Consider the following 23,900-nt stretch of genomic DNA (forward strand, 5'->3'; position numbering starts at 1 on the left):
AAGAAAAGGTCCTTGACATTGTCGTACAGGTGTTCGGAGCGAATCAAAGTGTTGGATACTCACAATATACAGCTATATACATCAATCGTACATGTTGTATATTACATTGAAAATGGGCTAAAAGAGCCTTAAATTTTAAGCTTTGTATTTCGTTATTATTGGGCCTAATCCCTCTTATTTTGAGTGTTACTATCCTATTAGATTTTAGGACAGGTACAAATGGGCCAAAGGCCCAAAAATTGAAATTAGGTCTAAATGTTGGTCAAGGTGGACAGAAAATTAGACTTAGGCCTAGACTCTCTCTCTCTATTTTATCTGTTTTCGTATTTGTTTTGATTGTTTATTTGCTAGTTAATTTTAAGGTTTTTCCCTAGTTCAATTCCCCAAAAGATGAATCAATCATATCTTTCTTAAAATCAAATAAGTATATTTTACTTTATTTGACTTTAGAATATATAGTATTTTCCACTTAAGTAATATTTTTATTTCTCTTTTCCTTGAAAATGAGTTTAAAAGTTGTTTATTTCTTCTATTTAATCAAGCATGTTTTTCTTTTAAACATATTAGCCGAATTGTTAGTTATTGGATAACCACATGTTAGCGGGCATTTCGGATACTTTCAAACCCTTCCTAAAATGTTAATATGAACCCCGAACCCCCTTTTAATATTTTCATTAGATTTCTGTTTTAATCTTTTGAAAAAATCAGTTTTCTTAATTTTCCTTTTAAAATTAAGTGACGACTCTTAAAAACCCATCGTTTTCTCATTTTAAATAAAACAAAATGGCGACTCTGCTGGAGACTTGAATTGGTTCTAACCTTAAAATTAACTTATTTGGCTATTTGTTTAAATTGCTTGATTGTTCCAATTTTTGTATATTATAAATTATTGCATTTCATGGCATTCGATTCCGCCAAACGGCAAATAGATTGCATTAGGAAAAAAAGCGATTACGTGGCTTTCCATGACTGTCCTTCAGAAAAAACACCTTTGATTTCTTATGAACTGATAAACAAATAGTTGGCTTGTGGTCATCCAACGTCGTTTATTACACTTCACCCTGTAGTGTCTAACTCGAGTTCCCACTCTTTTAGCGCATCGAACTAAGATGACCCAACACCCAAGGTGTGTTAGGCCCATTAGAGAGATCACCTTGAGTCCTAAATGGCCTACGACCTAATCGAACGATCATACTTACATGTTCAAATTTGAAGGATGTATAAGTTATTTGAAAAATCATTGTTCCTTGGGGTAAGGAGTAGATTATAACTTATTCTAGTCGAAGAAAGAGATTTACAAGCTACTAGTCCATCCAAAGGCGTCGATATTTGGAGACGACAAGAAGTTCAAGAAAGATGGATTTTCCATGAAAGCATAGCTTATGATTGTACCCCTGCGCAGGACTGATTATTTTGTATCTCATTTTCCCTATTATGTATCCCCATTCAATTTATCCATAAGACTTGTATAAGTTTGGGTTTTGGGGCAATGAAAAGTTTCAAATGATGCATACATCTTTCAAATCGTTAGGCTAACCCTTGGCATAAAAGGGTCTCATATCTGCTTAGAACGCGCAATAATTGTTTTTGTGTTATAACTGTTTCTGTGAATATGTTGCTTTATTTGCAGATGTTCTAGCATACTTTTTTGAAAATTTTCTAAGATCTCATAAGCACAAATATCGAGTCACTATCGAAGTACGTCCAAATACTTTTCGATTCTTTAATTTCTCAACAAAATTCGAACTTCATTTTTCAAATCTTACTTTCTCATTTCGGAATAAAGGTTAACTCTCTATCTCAAATCAAAAAGAGATTTAAGGACGTAGGACTTGAATTCTCCCTCGTGAGGTACGTAGGCAGCCTCTCAAGGTTCGGTCCCCATTTTTGAGAAATTTTATATTTTTCAACTCTTACACAGAAATTAGAGTTACATCTCAATAAAAAATCAGAAGTACGACAACAAAAATACAATTGACTTTGTCTCAACTCAAGTCGATATTTCTGATTCACTAAGGTCAAAATCAAATAGACAAATTACTGTCTATTTAGTCATTTATCTATATATGTGGGCTAGTTTATCTTCAAATGAAGCAACTTTTATGTGTTTACAGTAATGTGTATGATATTTTGTATTATTTATCATCGACAGAGACTAACACATTTTCCTTTGAGTTGTTTCTCTTTGTCAGGTACTCAAAACTGATCTGTGTTGAGAAAATGGCAGAACATCGATACTTCACAAGGTCTAAAGACCTCAAAGGTTCCTTCTTCGACCAATGTTTGTCAAAAGGCAAAGAAAAAGTGGTTCAAAATGCTGAGAATTCTGATTTGACCCCATCATTGTTGAACAAAACAAGTTGATTGCACATTTGTTCCAACTGATTGCTGAAATGAGGGCTGAAATGGATAAGACCCGAGATTTGACATATTTGGCTACCATTGCCAACACTCTTACTCTAGAAAATGAAAGGTCTCCACTCCATTTTCCTATTTCGGATCCAACATCCGAATGTTTTCCAAACAATTCTATCACCGCTGTGATTCCAAAACCTCCCTTCATCGACTTAATCACCCCTAATCCACACCATGCTAGCTCCTCACACCAAAAGTTACCTACTCCTCAAAATCCAAACACCAACGTTTCCAGAATTCTCCTCTGATCCATCAAATCACTACTCAAATTTTCCAAAACCCACCTACCACTCAATCCATACCTTTAAAAAATGCATTTCATCTTTCAAAATCGCCTGAATTGTACCCTTTTTTTACCCCATATTTTGAATCCCGTCATTAAGAGAAAAAGGAGAAGGAGTGCAAGAGCATTAAAGAGGAAGTTATGAATGCAATGAAGGACTTTCGATACACCACAAACATTGCATGGTTGAATTATGAAGATTTGTGCATTCATCCACATTTGGAGCTTCCAGAAGGTTTTAAAGGGCCAAAATTTGAAGCATTTAGTGGAGTTGAGAATCCTTTGACTCATTTGAGGGCTTATTGTGATCAACTCATTGGAGTTGGGAAAGATGAGGTTTTGTTGATGCGACTCTTTAGTCAAAGTCTAAAAGGAGAAGCATTGGAATGGTTTATTTCTAAAGAAACCAAACAGTGGCCAAGTTGGAATGCTTTGACTAAAGACTTCATTGAAAGGTTCGGTTACAATATAGAATTTATTCCTGATCGATACTCTTTGGAGAGAATCAAACAAAATTCTACAGAAAGTTATCGAGAGTATGCCTACCGTTGGAGAAGAGAGGCTGCAAGGGTTAGGCCTCCCATGACCGAGAAAGAGATTATTGAAGTCTTTGTGCGCGTTCAAGAGCCGGAGTACTACAATTGGATGTTGCTCATTTTATGAAGGAAGTTCAGTGAGATAGTTAAAGTTGGTGAAGCTATTGAAGACGGTCTCCAGACCGAAAAAATCATGCGAATGACTCCCCAAGATGAATCATCGGGAGTATTAAGGAGGAAGAGGGAAAATGTTTCCTCTATCTCATTTGAATCAAGCCAAAAATCAAAGAGGCATGCTGGTCTCAATATTCGAAAGCCTTTACTATCTAAAGCCTACCATTTAGTTCCACAAAATCCTTACTCCGTCCAATGAGATTACCAAGCTCCACCACCAAATTATCCAAACTATCAAGCTCCATTGTCAAATTACCCAAATGTCCAATCAAGTTATCAAGTCTCATTGTCAAATTACCAAAATTCCCCTCATAGCTACCAAGCTCCACAGTACCAAAATTTTCAAACACCAGCACTAAGCCGCCAAAACCCTCCAAGTTATCATCAAGTACCACTGCCGTCGCGAAATAATTACAATATTTCTTGTCATGAGTATTTGAAGAAACCTTCTCGAGTCTTTACTTCTTTGGTTGAAAGTCGAACCCAACGTTTTGAGAGATTGAAAGTGGCTGGCCTGATACGAACAATTGATCCAAAAAATGTCAATGTCAATTTCAGACTTTACAGGCCCGATCTCCATTGTGCTTACCATTCAGGAGGTGTTGGACATACCACTGAGGATTGCATCAACTTGAAGCATAAAATTCAAGACTTGATTGATCAAAAAATTGTCACCCTTTAAACTGTCACTTCCAATGCCAATGGTGATTCACTGCGGAATCGTGAAGGATTCACTATTAACATGATTGACCCAAAGTCTCAAGCATCTCATCGTCAAAACGCCCTATATCATCGTCAAATGTCTCTCCCTCAGCAAGGCCAATATGATCCTCCTCGTTCGAGATTCGATAAGAAACCTGCTCAAAATTTTACGTCACTCATTGAAAGTCGGATGAAGTTGTTCGAGCGCTTGAGTGCGGTAGGTATTATTCATCCAGTCGATACTAGCTCAAGATTTTACCGAGCCGATCGAAAATGTGCGTATCATTCCAATTGTTTTGGGCATGATACTGAAGACTGTATTAATTTGAAACACATGATCCAGGACTTGATCGACCAGAAAGTGGTCGAGACCACTGTACCCAACGTCAACAATAATCCTCTGTCAAACTATGGAGGCGCCATTATCAATAAGATAGAGATGGAGGATGAGTGGTGCATGGTAAAAAAGATAGTTTTGGCTGGTCCTGACAACATTGATGAAGTTGTAGCTTCTCCGAGCATAAATGAGAAACTCAATTTTACAAGCATGACACTCCATCAAGCTTTTGCTTCTGTGTCAAGAGAGGGTCAAAACAAGAAGGGGATTAATCATGCTCCACCAAAGTCTTTGCCTTATTTATGCCAGTCCTTTCTGGTGGAGGAATATGCCAATGATGATGGTTTTGGAGAAGGAATTGGGGATCTTTTTGGAGAAGGTGATGATGCGCCCAAGAAGATGATCGAGACACCGAGCATACGAGATGTCGAGCCAATGGAGCAAGTTCTTAATTGGACTTCCACTCCACTTTTGATTCCTCGTTCATCTTGATAGACAAAGATAAATCTTATGCTATTTCTAAAATTGGGGGTAGTCCGGATGAGGCTCAAAACCCACCTTTTGTGTTATTTTACCTAATTATATTTTAATTTCCCTCGTGATGTTTTGAAAAAGGCAAAATGGCTCGTGGTCATAGCCAAAGTTTGTATTCCCTTGTTTTCAATGAAAGCCTCTTCTATTGCAAAAAAATATTTAGCTTGCTTTATTTTTCTATCTAACAGTCTTCGTTTTTAGTTTTAGAAAAAATAATTTTTTAAACCTGTCAATATCATATCATGTCACAAGCTGAAAGAACAAAATGAGGTAGATGAAAATGAGTTCAAAGAGCATGACGTGGAGATCATGATATTCGAATACCTTGTCAAAGATTTGAAACAATTCGAGAATCTGAATAAGTTGAATCTGGATGAGATAGAAACTGTAAATCTAGAAAATGTTGACCGTGTCAAAGAAGTCAGAATTAGGGTCCATCTGAGAGAAGATCCGAAAAGATAACTCAATAGTTTACTTGAAAAATACATCAATGCATTTGTTGGATCACGTGTCGTGGTTGAACATAAACATTCATCTCAAGTTTCCAATCAACACAGATGCCATCAAAAGTTATCATATTTGAAGATTCAGAGTTTCTTTTATTTATTTCCTTGTAATCGCATCATTTATTTGTAATCGTCTCATGTTCTGTAGTTAGAAAATTATTATTTGTAATGAATTACGTCTGACCTGAATTCTCAAGAATGAGATACGTAGGCGGCCGATGTCGGCCTCAGTCGGTTCCTTATAAAATTCTTGTTTTTTTGTTAATCCTCGAGAGGGGAACTACGTTTGACCTGATTCCTGCCTCAACGAAATACGTAGGCGCCACAAGCGTTCGGTCATATCTCCCGTAAGATTTCTGTTTTTTCTTTACAAAAGAAATTGAGACAGAATTTTTGAGAGGAACTCAAAAATTCTCAAAAAAGAAGAATTCTACAACAAGTCAAGACTGGAGATACATCGAGAATCACAACTGAGACAGAATTTTTGAGAGAGTCTAAAAAATTCTACAAGTCATATATCAACAATTAGAGGTACTCCAAGACTTCTAACTGGGATAAAATTTTTGAGGATTACCTCAAAAATTCCTTCAAGCATCACTAGAAATTTGTAGTAAATTTCAAATATTTCAAGAATATTAGAAGTTTAAAGCTAACTTTGAATGATCTCTGGCGTGGTTAAAATTAATAGTCAAATGCAGCAATCTCCGACATCTTAGGATTTTAGAGTCAACTGCAAAACCTTCCATTTATAGCAGATTTTGGGAGGACCGTTTCAGAAATTTCCCAAGATTTAAGGAATTTTAAATTCTCTAGAACAAGCTATCGGATACACCGAAGTTTCGAACCAAGGACGTTCATTTAAGCTACGCATGGCATGACATTTGTCAGTGATTTTTAAAAAATCCCTTTTAGGCTTTTGATATGATAAATATTTTGTATAATTTCATATTATGTCTATCGAGGAGCAAGAGATCGGAGTGATCAACTGAAGGTAGCAAGACAAGGAGCAAGCGATTGAAGAACTCAACACAGATCAGTTTGTTTTAAAAACTAATAATTTTTCTGTGGATGCAGGTTTATAAGTTTGCCTTAAGATCATCATATTCCTCCATTAAATGAATATGGAGAAGTTAAAAGGGGGAGTAACTCTCCAAAATTGACAACTTTTTTGTAGATGCAGGAAAGCCATTGAAGTTTTTTTAGAAGAAAATGGAAACATTTTAGAATACAAGCAACAACACCTCGGTCAAATTCCTAGCAAAACATGAGTCACAATGAGTATAAATCATCAAGAACATTTGAAGAATATTCACAAATTACGTCGATATCAGACGCGGCAATGTGAAACCCCCCAGAGGGGCATTACTACAGTGCTATCAAATACGATAATATCACCCACGAGAGGGGCATCATCGTCATTTTATCGATGGAATATCAACATGATCTCACCAATGGATCATCAATGAAGAATCATCATCCTATCAATGGAGCATCAACATAATCCTACCAATGGACCATCAACGAAGAATCATCGTCCTATCAATGGAGCATCAACATAATCCTACCAATGGACCATTAACGAAGCATCATTATCCTATCAATGGATCAACATTATCCTGCCAATGGATCAACATCATCCTATCAATGGATCATCAACGAAGCATTATCATCCTATCAATGGAGCATCAACATCATCCCGCCGATGAATCATCAATCATTATCCTATCAATGAAGCATTGACATCATCATCTTATCATGTAGCAGTATTATCCTACCAATGGATCATCATCATCCTATCAATGAAGCATCGTCATCCACATCATATCAAGTCATCATCTACTACGTTAAAATCGATGGAGGCTGACGTCACAACATTTATAGAAAAGAACATTTGCTGAATACGGTCATTGCAGAGATTACTGGAGTTTGCCATGCAGAAAACAAACAATGAAATCTCCAAATCCACAACAAATCATGATTTGTAATTGACATACTGTGTTCAAAAGCGGTATCCATTATATTTTACTCTTAATGCTTATTTATTTTCTCATCTAGTTGAAAAAGATGTTTATACTTATTTATAAATATATACTCATTTGTTATGTGAATGATCTTTTTTTATTTTTTACTCAAACCGCTAGCTAGAACGACATTATGTCTACTAATTATTTACTTTGAGTGTGCAGATATATACTGATCATACTTATGTGATATCTTTCACGACAAGGTTAATTGAAAAACATCATAAGATATGGTACCATTTTTTCCAGTTACAGTTTCTACTAACAAGTTTCTTTCAGCCTTTGTCGAGAGCATCCAAAAGGATGAATTCTCAAATCAAATCACATGTGTGGACAACATCAAAAAAGATGTAGCACAACGTGAAACTTTTTCTTAGCAGCGAACTGAGACATAGTCCGAAGAGGAGTATCAAACTCTTAGGACGCGAGCTGAGGAGCGACTTCCACCACAATCAAACCACACCCCTATTATGAGGCATGTGGGTTTTTCTTTAGATTCATCGATTTCGGTCTCGTATCCAAAAATTTTGATTTTCACCGGGAGCAGCATTCTAATCTGAGTGACAATACACTAAGAGCTTTGGAAATTATGTCCGTGTAAGTTCTTACTTATGGATGTGAAGGGCCCCACATTCATAGATAAGAGGTTGCAAGCCTCTTTTCTTCATACTTTATTTATTTGTCACTCCTCTAGAACTAAAGGTTATCTAGCATAATATATTTCATTTTCTACCGATTGAATCGAACTACAAACAACCTGATTCCTAAGGTGTAAGGATATGTAGGCAGGCTCAATGTTGAAGACTCGGCTGTATTCCAACACTCTCTCTTAAATCTTATTCCCGAGCATTTCGGTGTCTTCATAATTCAGTATCAATATGACTTTTGAATTCTTTCCAAATCGTGCATTAAAATCAAGCATATCGAACTACAAGTGGCCTGAATTCTCATATAGCCTGAGATATGTAGGAAACCCATTTTTTGGGGTTCGGCCATAATTCCTAAAGTCCGTACCAAAAGCCCGTTTTCCAAAGGATGAATATGTGGTTGGTCAAAATTGGATTCGTCAATTTCATTTGCCTCGAATTTCTTTCATCAATCCAAATCAAACGAGGGACAGTTGTTGTCACCCAATTTTGGACCTCCAGATATAGATTAATCAAACGAGGGACAGTTGTTGACGCACAATATACATGTATATACATCAATCGTACATGTTGTATATTACATTGAAAATGGGCTAAAAGAGCCTTAAATTTTAAGCTTTGTATTTCGTTATTATTGGGCCTAATCCCTCTTATTTTGAGTGTTACTATCCTATTAGATTTTAGGATAGGTACAAATGGGCCAAAGGCCCAAAAACTGAAATTAGGCCCAAATGTTGGTTAAGGTGGACAGAAAATCAGACTTAGGCCTAGACTCTCTCTCTCTCTCTTTATTTTATCTGTTTTCGTATTTGTTTTGATTGTTTATTTGCTAGTTAATTTTAAGGTTTTTCCCTAGTTCAATTCCCCAAAAGATGAATCAATCATATCTTTCTTAAAATCAAATAAGTATATTTTACTTTATTTGACTTTAGAATATATAGTATTTTCCACTTAAGTAATATTTTTATTTCTCTTTCCCTTGAAAATGAGTTTAAAAGTTGTTTATTTCTTCTATTTAATCAAGCATGTTTTTCTTTTAAACATATTAGCTGAATTGTTAGTTATCGGATAACCGCATGTTAGCGGCCATTTCGGGTACTTTCAATCTTTTGAAAAAATCAGTTTTCTTAATTTTTCTTTTAAAATTAAGTGGCGACTCTTAAAAACCCATCGTTTTATCATTTTAAATAAAACAAGCACATGATTGATATGAAAGCATATGTCGGTAATTCGACAAAGCTAATAATCGAGGAGATTGGGTCTTTAAGAGGTGAATAAAGACAAGCAACACACCAACATGTATTAATATTTGGACTACAGTTAGTATTATTTAGATATGAATTATGTATGACCAAAGATTTAGCATGATATTTCAGTTTCTATCTATTTTATATTGAAATTAAAATGGTATGAATATTGAATGAAATTATCTTTTAGTATTAAATATGTGTAAGGCGGGATTAATGAAAGGTTATATTCTTTGTTAAATTCTTGTATGAATCTTGTATTAATTATGTATGAGACAATTATCACATAATTTTTTTATTGAATTTTTTATGATGTATTGCATTAGGATGATTTCAGTTTCTAGCTGATTTATATTGGAATCAAAATGGTATGAACATTACATTGAATGAATTTATATTTTATTATTAAATATGTGAAAGGCAGGATTAATGAAAAGGTTACATTGGTTGTTAAATTATTGTATGAATGTTGTATTAATTATGTATGAGACAGTTATCACATAGTTTTTTGATTGAATTTTTTATGATGTAATGCATTAGGATGATTTCCGTCAACATGTTGAAGAATCAAGAAAAACGCAAATGGATCAACATTCTGTTCTAATGGTGGATGGTATGAGTTTCAATACTATTATGATATGTATATTCACTTTCAAGTTTTTTTTACATTATTTTTTTTAATATATAGATGAAGCCCAAAGACAACTGAACAAACAATTGGTGTTTTAAATGCTGACAAATCTGGATCATCAAATTCAAAAACACCAATATTGGATAATTATTCAGATCTATCTATGACTCAGATTATTGCAGTTGATCCTATTCTCAATGCCACTACAACTCCGAACGTGCAACCAAGAATTAGGAACACCGACAGGTACGACACATCTCCCTACATTCAGATGTCAGAAGGCCAAAACAGTTCAAGAAGAGTTCCCATTTTTTTCCGTATTAAACATCCATTTCAAAGTCACAATGAGTTCGAGGTTGCTGCTGAGTTGATCAATGAGTTTAACAAATTGGTTTTCAAAGATGTTTCATCTAGGTGTGACAGGTATATATAACTAAAGGAAATGTTGTTAATACAATATTATACAATCAATTTGTATATAATGTTTTTTATATATTCTTACTGATAACAGAAAATTAGCGTATTCAAAGCTCAAAGATACTTTTGAACCTCAAATGGACTTTGGTGTTGAGAAAGTTGTAGAATTTTTTTTTTCAACATAATGGTTAAACAAGAAAGGCCTTGGAAAGACGGGGTAAGTAAAATATACTGGGTATTGTATGCATACTGAATGATTTATGAATAACAGTGGTATACTGTTTTCATGTATGCATATTGAAATATTTATTAATAACATATGTCTACTGTTTTTCATGTTTGCAATTTGTCTCATCTTTGAATGAATTAGACTTAAATAAAAATTTCAAGAACTGTTCATTAAACAAGTTGTTAGAAAGAAATTTATATGATTTTTGAATACATTCGGAACATTTTTTAATGACTTTTTACTTTGTAACAACATGCTAATACATAATGGTATTATATATATTGTGTATTAAGTGTGTGAATTGTGAACTATGGTTACTGCTGGAATAAAAATTGCATACTATGTATGTGAAGTGTGTATGAAATGTAATATTTTCAGTTTTGTATGACTTGTTTTATTGTACTGATAAATATGAAATTTGTATGCATTTTGAATATATTTGGAACATCTTTTAATGACTTTTTATTTGGTAACAGCATGTCAATACCATTATGTATTATCTGCGAAAGAAGGCTAAGTAATCTTCAAGTTCACTATCATATAACACTGTTGATTGTTGATTTATGTCGTGGGTCAATAACATTAAGAAACAGTGGAGAGAGTCAAATTGCGACATAAGATCCATCTCCCCTGACCACGATGTTGGACAGTGCATTACAGGCTTCAAATTGCTTGCCAACATTCCATGGGACACTGTTGATGATGTCATTATTCATGTCAATATTAGTGACAAATTTCACTGGTTGTTGGTTGTATTTCGAATCAATCATAGATGTCTATATGTATATGATTCGATGAGTGAAAGATCCGTTCATACCAAGAAAGTCACTGAAACAGTTGGTAAACTTGCAACAATGATACTGATGCTTTCGATGAGCATGAGATTTTATGGTAAAAGGCTTGATTTGTATGCCGATAAACTTCTGAAATATGTAAACAAGTCTCAATCCGACCCACTTGATATCAAGCATATGCAGACTCCTCAACAAGGAGATAGTTCCAAGTATGTATTTCTTCAATTTACTGATTTCTTTAGTCATGATGACTTAATTTAACTATTAAAATCTTCTTTCTTTTTTTTCCAGTGATTGTGGTTTGTACACATGTATAATTGCTGAACATATCAGTAATTGTGTTTTTGACATGGGAGTTGTTGAAATTGATGCAAAGTACCATCGTGAAAGGTATGCCACAATCTTGTGGCATTATGGAAAAACAAAGAATGAAGATGGCGCGATCAGCGAAAGTGAAGTTACTGGTACGATTGCTAGCAAATTTGGTGGACCTCGGATAGCAAAAGAACATGTTCCGGATACCACCAATTATCCTACACCAATACCACCGACTAGATAGTTGAAATAGTTAATTGCACCTTGTACTTTTAAAGAATTACATCATATTATTTTTAACTTTTGGATAAAAAAAATTTGTTTAACTTTTGGATAATTTTTTTTGTTTTAGTATTTGATGATATATACTACAATATGTTATCAAAATAGTTGATTGCGCCTTTTCATTCTCTTTTGAATGTTCTAAAAATTGTAACACTGTGTTTTTTATTATACACATGGTGACTGACATGCACTAACCTATAATGTTTGGATATTATAAGTTCAGCACAAAAACATTATACAGACTTCATACAGTTCTGATACGCTATTTTTTAAAGTAGCACTGTGTTTTTAATTTATATAACGAATGGATGAAACGTGTATGAAATACATTTTATATGCATATGTCTATGACTTCAATATTAAATGTTGGATATTTGTATTTAGTCATGGTATAATTTTTATAGTTGTATTTTGTCTTATTTTCGCTTGAATTAAATATGATTTATATATGTCCGATAACAACTTAAATTAGTCACTAATATATTCAATATCTTTAATATGGAACAAATTTTTATCATTAACAATATGCAAGCTGTGTCATTAATGAATGAATAATGTATAAATAATAAATACTACATCTAACAATAAATTTGTATCAGTATGCATTCTATATGATTACTGAATGAACAGTGTATGAGTGTGCTTCTATATGATTACTCATTAGTTGACACATGTATGAAATCTATTACCATGAGTTTAATATTAAATGTTTGGACATTGTATTTAATCGTGGTATGATTTTTATATACAAATGTTATGAATTGTGTTTTCACATTTGTCTTAATTTATACACGATTCATTCATTAAGTACACAAAATTCATACAGTTGTTACTAAAAATTGTTCCAAGCACTAAATTTATAATAGTATGCATTCTGTATGATAATTGAATGAACAGTGTATAAATAATAACCAGTATGCTAAACACAAAATTATTATGTTTTATATCAAACCAAAACATTAATATAACCAATAAATTTTTTTTTATATATATTCTTAACAAATGAACATTCATTATTTTTGCACATGGTAATTTGAACATGTCTTCCTGTTATGTCCAACTTGACGACATCTACTACAGGTAGTTTTTGACCTTTTGAATTTCACATACATCAGCAAACTCCTTCCATTGTTCAAGTTGTGGTCTTCCTACCGATCTCTTTGGACCGGGTGACATCAATTTAGGCTTTGAAATATAACTTGGTATATCCCATGTACTCTCGCAAGGAATAGGTTCAACAGGGATGTCATATGCATCTTGAAAATTCTTCAGGCTATAAAAAAGAGAGCAAAATTATGTTTCATGCAGTCTTTTGTATGTAAGAACTGCCATTCCATGCCTACATGGTATCTCATCATTTTGAAATCTTCCGCAACTACACATCTTGGTGTTTAAGTTTACTATGTACTTCTTTGGTCCATCAATAACATCATGCTATCTACAGTTGATGGTATTACCTAACACATAAAATTACTGCTCATTAAAATTAATGTACATAATGGATGTCTCATTAATGTACTGTTCATGTTGGTTGGCAGTTTATACAAAATTAATTCAATAAGCATATTAATTGCATACATGAATACATTTAAATAATAATGAATAAAGAAAAAATCATACGCTCATACAGCTAGACAAAGCAATACTTTTCTGGAGCAGAAGATCATAATTTTTCATTAGCTCTGATTTAGCTTTTGCAGCCTCATCATTGTGCTTATGAATCCATCTTTGAATTGTTACTCTCATAAATTCAAGAAGTGAAATCTCCGGCAATCTCGTTGCTATCCTGTTAACATTATTCAATGATTCGGCTATGTTAGAAGTCATTGTCCAAGTTCGCTTACATTTTGAATAAGCTCTTGACCACTTGCTATATCCGATATCATATAAATATTCTCTTATTCTTGGATCAATCTGGTCTATTCTTTGCATAATCGCCTAAAACTATTGTATTGTATAAGCCTTTGCCATTGTAAAAAATAACTTCTTCAAATCTTCCGTATTTTTATGGAAGTTCTTTAATACATTATAGCATAAGTGTCATATGCAAGCAAAATGTTCCGATCCAGGATACACTCTAGCAGTTCCTTTCCATATGCTCTCGTTTCTATCTGACATAAAACACATATTTTCCCTTTCTCCATATGTTTTCCTAAATTGTTCAAAGAACCAAGTCCACGATGCATCATTTTCAGAGTCCACTAAGGCATAAGCAAGTGGAAGTATATGACCTGAAGCATTATTTAAATATAATCATCATACAAATTGGAAACACACTTTATATCATATTTATTATTCGGTTTAAATGTAAAAAATTTAAAAAAATACCTCATGGATCCATAGTGCTTGCAGTCAACACTGTACCACCATACGACCCTCTTAAAGCTGCCCCATCAACCACTACAATTGGCCTACAATACTCCCAACCTCTAATACAGGCTTCTAATGCAACAAATGCATATAAAAATTGATCACATTCCGTCCTTTCTAATTTTAAAATCGAACCAGGATGTGTTTGCTTCAATATGTATAGATAACCTGGGATATGTGCAATTATACAAATAATTTTATAGTTAGATATCTAGACATTATAAAACAAAAAATATATCAACTGTATACAAAAAGTATACCAGCTGGATACATAAAGGATAAAATATAAAATCAATTATCAATTGGATACAGAAAGAATAAGCTCTAAACAAAACGCATGCCAAATTATTGCATTACTAAAAATCACATCAATCAGTTCATAAAACAAACTACAAAATTTAGATATAAAAAATACCTGAAAGTTTGGCATATGACTCGGCCGAATCATCGCGCACCAGTATTATTGCTTTTTCTTTCGCTCTCCAGGCTTGCATCATGTATGTCATCGCAACACCATGCACTTTCAACATGTCTTTCGCGATGTCCTTTGGAGTGTATACTGTAGATGGATCAATAAATTTATCCATATTAAAATAGCTACAACATCAGTTATTCCCTGACGCCTAGCGTACACTCTTTCTCAACTGGAACAAGTGTGTGTCGCACAGTATTTTCTGATTTTAAATAATTGTAATTGATTCAAACAAGATAAGTTCATCTTCTAGGAACAATTATCAGCAGGACACTTCAGGTAATAACTGTTTCAGAAACAAAAAAAAATCATCCATTAAAAATGATATACCAATTTCACTAAAAAAATAAATACACATTCAAGCAATAAATTAAATCTTTACCAAGATGAACTAGAACGAGATACAAGAAAGGTGAATTTCTCGACAACTCCAACATGTTGCATAACCTCCATAAGTGTTTCTTTATCCTTGTAAACATGATTCTCATGTATAAATAAATTAGAAACGTTATTGATTACTCCATTGTCTTCATCAGTACTTTCATTGACAACTCCATCTAAATTGACTCTTACCAATCGGATGAAGTATAAATCAAAGTTGGTTGATGTTCTATCAACATCAGAAACTCTCCTATTCACAACAACTAGAGAATCTGGATTATCCATTGCTATATTCTTCAAAGTTATGCACAATGAATATTTCGTAAAGAAATCTAAATTAACTTTCTTTTGATCTAAAAAAAACCCGCACATCAACATCATTGTGGATTCTAACAGGTGGACATCTATCATTTACTAAATATTTTATCTCTAAATCATTTATATTAGTATCTATCATAAGCTGCGATAACACCTACTAGACCACTATAAAGACTAGAAGAATCGTATATAACACCCTCCATTTGAAAATCGACATAATTCCCTGTTTCATTAAAAAAAATATAAATTAGTCTCACATTATAAACAAACAATTCGAAATACAAATATCATTCAGACAGACAGAACATTACAAAACTATTTTTATATTCAATCAAAAAACATTTCATACAAATATCATTCAAATAGTACATTCCAAACACTTTCATATTATTTTAATACAACTTTCATACAACAAATATGTACATTTTTTTTACGAAAATACTTTATTAATGTCACACAAATTTATACAAAAATGTCAACAATAAAATTTCAAAATTAATACAACCTTAAAACACTTATCATATAATTCGTCAATATTTCAAATAATTTTTTTTTCCAGATTACTGGACATAGGGGTGTACAAAACCGAACCAAATCGTAAATCGAGTCAACCCGAAAAAAATCCTACTAGTGGTTTGGTTTTGAAAAAAAAAAACCCAACTATATTTGGATTGGTTTGGTTTTAACTGAAAAAAACCAACCCGAGACCAAACCAACCCTAATTTATATATATAATTTTAAAATTTTATTTTATACATAAAAATATTTACTTTGATATAATTTTTAAATATTTCTTATACTTTTCCATAGTTTTTATCTTTTAATATATTTTTCAAGTTTGAAACTTAGAACTATGAATGGGCCAATAAAGATTATAGTCCACAGATGTTGGTTATTATAATAAAGCTTAAATCAAAATCAAATTAATACTAATGCAAAAAGAAAATCAATTCAACACTAAGAATGACAATAATATTGAATATTTGTTCTTTAGTTTTACATTGGTTTAGACAATTAAAATACATAATCTAATTTTAATTTTCTTTAATATTTAGTCATGTAACTAATACTTATTAAACTTAATTTTAGCATGATTTAGTACTTTTAAATTATGATCATTTTCATTATGACTTGTTAATTTGCAATATTTGTTTTACGCGATTTCATTATTATTATTTTTGTTGGATATGTTAGTGTCATTAATCATATCATATTGTGTTATATTTTTTAGATACATCTTAGATAGTTGTATTTTGGTAGGACTAAAGAAATATTTGAAGTACAAGTAAATTATATGTTTGTATGAATACTTTATCGAAAAAACCCGAAAAAACCCGAGGTTGAAAAACTCGAGTTTTATTGGTTTATAAATTTAAAAATCCGACACAAATGGTTTGGTTTGATATTTAAAAAATCCGAACTAACCCGGCCATGTACACCCCTAACTGGACACACTTTCATACAAATTTCATACTTTCTTAATATACATTTCATACATATATCATTAAGATAGCTTATTTCATAACAACTTTCAAACTCACTTAATACACATTTCATACAACAAATAATCATACATTACAAATATCTATATCTTACCGTACCAAATAATTCATTTCTAACTCACTAATTACTTCAGAAATGACAACATCTAATATAACACACTAAAATTTATAATTTAATACCAACTTAAAACACTTGTTATACAATTCGTCAAAAATCCAAATAACTTTTTTACATCTTACGAAACACATTTTCTTACAAATTTCTTTCCAATAATTCTATTAAATTCATTCATAAATATACAATTACTTTATACTTTAAAAAAAAAATACACAAAACAGTCACAAAAATAGAAAATCACTAATATTATACATTTCACAACAGTTAACAAGTAATGATATCATCTTAAACATAGAGACGATTTACAGTTTAATAATTTTTTATTATTTCACTGTAATTTAAAAACAAACACTAAACAATAATAACTACTAACCCGAAGGATCCCATCTTCCACCATGTTTAATTAGAATTGATACGTAATTGTCCATCTCAATAAAATCAATTTTTTTCAATGAACAAAACCTTCAATTACTCGATGGTGCTAATTTTTTAGACTGAAGAATTAAGAGAGAGAAACGTTGAAGAAAAAAAGGATATGATCTGATTTTTTATTTTATTTTAACTGATTTTGAGTGAATTAAGGATAAAAGATATTGTTAATTTGTTTGAATCCCTTATTTCATGCTAATAATTAATTATCTACAATAAGTTCAAATTAAATTACAGGCCACAATTTCAGTTTTTTACTTTATTATTTCTAATTCCATTTTTTTTTAAAATTTCGTTTAACTTTTTAAGTTTTTTTCTATTAATAAAAACATTTTTTTTTTTTTGTGAATATGTTATAACCTGAAATTTTTAATGTTATAATTTAAAAGTCTAAATTTATTGTTATAGCTGAAAATAGTACTATAATATATGTCATATATGAAATTTACACCTTGGACAAAGTAATTTTTCTATAGATGGTATAAAATGGAGACAAATAAAAAGACATGTCAATGTGTACGAGTCTAGACAAAACATGATGTGACAAAACAGTGTCTTTTAGCTAGGGTCCATTCTTCATGCTCACATAATAATCATTTATGAGAATTTATGTAAAATATGTAATTATACAAAATACTCATGTAATATGAAGTTGATTAGTTAGAAATTGATGTATATTGGATTCAATAATTAATTTAAAAAAAGAAGAAGATTGAGGGTGTGTTTGGTATGAAAAAAGATGTTTTTTGTGTAAAATGTTTTCTAGAAAGATCCCACATTAGATGGGAAACTTCATCATCTTAAATCTTTCAAGTAAGCCTAATCAACGCAATTTAGGCCCAGTAAGCAAAACCAATTAAAGGCCAGGCATCGGTGTGACTCCACCAACTTCCTGGACCCGATTCAGAATAATTAATTAGGTTATCATCCTGCGCACGTCTCACAAAGACTTTGACGTCTTCCCTGATCGAGCAGATACGAAAGGAATTCATCCTCCCTTTGTAACTAGTTATCATCTTATCGATAAGAAAGCTAGTTATATATCGAATAGCTAATCTACTTTGTAACTCAACAAACTAATTCAAAGGCTCAAATTAAGTAGGAATGCAATTGCATATTGATGATAAACACCAATCAAAATTAATATTTACTCGTAATATTTCAAATATATCCAATTAAAAACGCCAAATGGCCAAAGAGTCGATTTATACCAACCGTTACAATGGATCTAGACGAATAGTCAAATACATTCTTTTTATTTAAGCACTAAACATAGCTTGGTATTAATTATCCCTTTAAATACAGACAGATTCATGATTTTTAGAGGATGGATGTACTATTATAAAGAGGTAAATTTAAGATATAAATTTGTCCAATTTAATCTCGAGGTTTTTATGGGTGAATTCGTTAAATTTTTAAAAGTGTTGGTCCAAAATTAATTTTCTCTTTTAAAATAGTATTTTTCTTTTTTACATATATAGCTACATTAGGTAAGGTATGGTGAGTAGTGAAACCATTAACGGTATGTTACATCATTCGCTATATTTGATTTAATCCTATAAATTTTTGTGGAGATAAAATAAAATAGGAATTTAAATGGGTCAGACCTGAAAACTTTGAAAGATTAAAGAAAATAAAAAAAAAGTATTAAACTAAAACGCTTGAAGTATTGTCAATAACTACTTAAAGAGGTGTTATCAAAATTTAGAAAGGAAAAAAATAAAAATAAAATAGACAAAAGATTTGAGTTTTTGCCCTTATTTTGAGTGGTGCATCCGATCATTATAACATCATATGATACATTAAGTCTGAATTCACATATTTATATCTAAGTAAGTATTATAACATTGGAGACTTGGAATATTATATATGATCTAGAAAATAATATATGCATACCTCTACGTGAACCCAAAAACCCCACCTAAATATGCCCCTGCAATAAGTATATTATGGATCTCGAAACCATCTCAACTCCATGTACTTGATGTCAATTTCGAAGCCTTCGTTATAGTAGGTTCCTCCCATGCATACATTGAATATATAAGCATGTATTTATAATTGAGTCATATTATATGGTGTTTAATGTAATTTATTATCTTTTAAAATAAAATTTCGATTATGAAAGTTAAATAAAATATTTTTAAATAATCACAAATTTGTTTTCTTGTTAGTTTTATTATTTCAAGGGGTCGCAATTCAAGCAATACATGAACAATGATTGTGAATCACTAAATACTATCCACTTTGCAGAAATAGCATTCACTTATTATTATTTTATGAACATATCTTTGAAGAATAGTTATTGTGTTGAGTTTCAAGTTTCACAAACAATCATTTTTTTAGAATTCTAAATTAATCGATGAAACTTCGTGACAATGTTTGGAGTTATATTTGTAGAATTTAAAATTTCATGATAGTGGTGATCTTTCAATTATAGACCTGAAAAAATAGTGATTCCCCCTTTTAAAGATTTACTGGAATAAATGGAGGTAAAAAATTCAAGACTATCCATTTTCAAGATAATTAGTAGGCGTTTGGCCATGCGATACCATATCACGATATGGTATCGTGAGATGGAATCAGTGTTTGGACTGCGATTTTACGCTGATTCCATCTCATGATTCCATATCATGAGAGGTGATACCATATTCTCCAAAAACCATGATATGGAATTATATGGTGATTCCATATCATGATTTGAGATATTTTAATACAATAATTGATCCATGAGTTTATATTTTGTTAAAACAACCCCACATTTATATCTACTAACCATTTGTTTCATATGTAAATAAAATTTATAATCACATCATTACTTTTTAAAATTTATTATTCTCACCGACATAAAATTTATTATTCTCACCAACATATAGTCACTTTAACTCACACCTCATGATTGTGAAACTTTTCAACATTCACTTGAAACAATTAACCGGCATGTTAAAATAGTTGTTGAGGCAATTAGCAAGATGGCACCAACATTTATACAACCAAAAAATATGACTGGTGTACATTCCAAAATTTGACATAATACTCGATTTTGGCCTTGGTTTAAGGTAAAATTTCAATCACATTAATAAATTTATTTTATGGCCTTAATAAGTGAACATTTATATTTTATGTGTAAGTTATTAGTATTTAGTTACATATTTCCTATCAACTTTGTTTAAAGAGATAATATTTATTTTATGACTTTGCATTGTCTTGGAAGCACTATTTTTATTACTCTTACAAACATTATTTTTATGAAGTGCATTCTATAATGCTTCCAATGTATTTCATGTTCACTAAGCTAATATTTATGTATTTTTTATTTGGTAGGATTGTGTTGGTGCGATTGATGGAACATATATAGAAGGGGAGATTCCTAAAGCGGTGCAACAAGCATATCGTAATCGCAAAGGAAGAACATCACAAAATGTCTTATGTGCTTGTGATTTTGATATGCGATTTACCTTTGTTGCTGCTGGTTGGGAAGGTACTGCACATGATAGTAAAGTACTTTAGAATGCGCTTGTTGAACCAACGTCACAATTTCCATTTCCTCCACATGGTAACTTTAAATTACATCCTTAGAATAAATATTATTTATTTACACAAAACTGTCTCATTGTTGATGCTGGTTTCCGAAACACAAAAGGATTTTTAGCTCCATACAAAGGACTACGCTATCATTTGCAAGATTACCGAGGAAGTGAAAGAGAGCCTCAAAATGCCAAAGAACTATTTAATTATAGGCATTCATCTCTGCACAATGTGATTGAACGAACTTTTGGAGCTTGGAAAAATAGATTTAGAATACTGAAACAAGGCATGAACCATTATGATATTGATACACAAGTGAAAATTGTCATAGCTTGTGCATTGTTACATAATTATTTGCGAGAATACCAAAGTAGTGATGAAATATTTATGGTCTATGAACATGAAGATATAGTTGCGGAGGATATTGACCAACAAATGGATCAAAGTAACAATGTTGGTTCGTCTTCTCGGTCACATGATCGAGAAATGCAAATTCAACATGAGGAAATTGTCCGTACTATGTGGGAGGATTATATTAAAGACTAGTACACTACAATTTATGTTCAATTTATTTTATTAAATTAAAGTTAGATGAAACACTTACTTAAGTGGAGAACAAATAGTTTTGTAATAATTTATTATGCGATTTTATAATTTTTTGTTTATTTGATAAGATTGAATAAACAATTGGGGCAATTTTAATAGTTTTACAACTTATGAGATTTTTATGTTTATGAGAAAATATACAACACAAAAATTTCATATCGCATGTCCAAACAAACCTTCAATTTCATCTCATGATTCCATATCATGATACCATATCGCATGGCCAAACGGGCCCTTAGATACAATTTCTTGTTTTTGTTCCACCTACCAAGCCCGTGAAAAGTTCATCCCAACTTCTCGTTGACCCATCCTAGTTATCCAAGACAACATATATACATAAGGTAGGGTAAGCAATATAAATTTCACTAGTTTAGGAGTTAATAACTTTCCTTCTCGTGAGTTTGCAATATTATCAACTCTACTATAATTTTCACATCGGATACATGTATCTGGTGTGTCCAGATATGTGTATGGATACATGTTAACCAAATACAAACGATTAAGTGTATCTAGATAAGGAATGAAATTAAGGCATAAACTTTGTCGGGGTTGCAGTGCAATGAGCGGGATAGGAACTTTGTCGGGGTTTCATGCATTTGGAACTCCTTTTTCGATAATCTTAAGTACGTGGAACGAGGTAACGTGGTGTCTCTTGCATAGTATGAGTGTATTCTCAACTTTGTCTCAGTTCTCTTTTACTACACTAATCTCAATATAATACTCATTGTTTTCACTGTATGTTTTTCGTGTACATTTTTTGTTGTACTTAATACAAAAAAAAGACCATCACTATTTATAGAGAAGAAAATCTTCTTTGTAATGAATAAGAAGATAATGGGATCGTTACTATTTACATTGGTTTCAATACTTCTCTCGTACCATTATGGTGTGGTACCCAACTTCCTTAAACTCACTCATAAAAGCATGCAACTGGGAAAAAGGCCATTTATTATCTCAAAGTCCCCTTCGAATTTAATTTATAGAGCTACTAAATGACCACAATTATGTGGCTCAAAAAAGGCCACAAATATTTAAAAAGACCATACAATACTTTCTTCTTTTAAATAAAGTTATTTTTTATTATTTTCTAAGCGGAAAAGGGTCAAAATTGCCTTTGAATTATGCGAAGTAAACCACTTATACCCTCCATTATATTTTGGGATAAAAAATGCCCCCGCAGTTATCCCAGGAGACCACAAATACCCTCAAGAGTTAACACTCCAATTTTTTAGTGACGTGGCAAGCCACATGGGACTAATCCCTCCACCTAAGCATTGCCAACTAAGATTCACTACAAAAGAACTTAACTTTTAGTGGCGACAAAGTCGCCACAAAAGCCCAAAATATTACCACTAAAGGTTATGAGTGATTTTTAGTGGCGACTAAGGCTCCAACAACCATTCGCTAGTAAAACCTATTTTTTCAACAAAAAAATATGATAATTAATTTTCGATTGCGACCTAATTTTCTAAAATAAATAACTTGCAATATCCATATTAAAAACATCCAATATTATTACGAAAAATAATCAAAATTACTTCTCGATTCAAATCTCCTACTATATATATATATATATATGTATACTGCATCATTGTACATTTTATACATTTACATATGACATAAAAATAAAACATATACTATCTTCAAACTCCTACTTAATTGATATCATATTTGGTTTTTTAAAAACAATGAAGAAAAAAACACAAAATTAGAATTTAATGTTAAAAACTTTTAGTGACGATTTTCTGGGCTTTTGTGGCGACTGTTGTTGCCGCTAAAGGTCTAGTTCTTTTGTAGTGAATCCTAGTTGGCAACGATTAGGTGGAAGGATTAGTCTCACGTGGCTTGCCACGTCAACAAAAATTTGGGGTGTTAACTCTTGAGGGTATTTGTGGTCTCTTAGGATAATAGCAGGGGCATTTTTTATCCCAAAATATAACGAAGGATATAAATAATCTATTTCATATAGTTCGGAGGCAATTTTGACCCTTTTCCGTTTTCTAAATGCTAAAAGTAAATGCAACCAAAAGACTTATGTTGGGTAAGTTATAACAACATCTTCGTTCATCTTTTCTCGTCTTTTCTAGTATTTTATTTTGTTTTTTC

At 31.9% G+C, this 23,900-nt stretch overlaps 1 protein-coding gene across 1 annotated transcript in view; it reads left to right on the plus strand.

Annotated features, from left to right (window-relative positions):
• Window positions 1-301: 301 nt before the first annotated feature.
• The window catches only part of LOC125831060 (HMG-Y-related protein B-like), a 195,305-nt gene continuing 171,706 nt past the window's right edge, over window positions 302-23,900 (plus strand). Inside the window, exon 1 of the mRNA XM_049510252.1 lies at window positions 302-309. The gene's annotated coding sequence lies outside the window, so the exon portion shown is untranslated. The remainder of the gene's footprint in view (window positions 310-23,900) is intronic.

Source organism: Solanum verrucosum, unplaced genomic scaffold (assembly GCF_900185275.1).
Source record: "Solanum verrucosum unplaced genomic scaffold, falcon-dt-bn FXZP01000049.1, whole genome shotgun sequence".
In the NCBI taxonomy this organism is placed as follows: domain Eukaryota; kingdom Viridiplantae; phylum Streptophyta; class Magnoliopsida; order Solanales; family Solanaceae; genus Solanum; species Solanum verrucosum.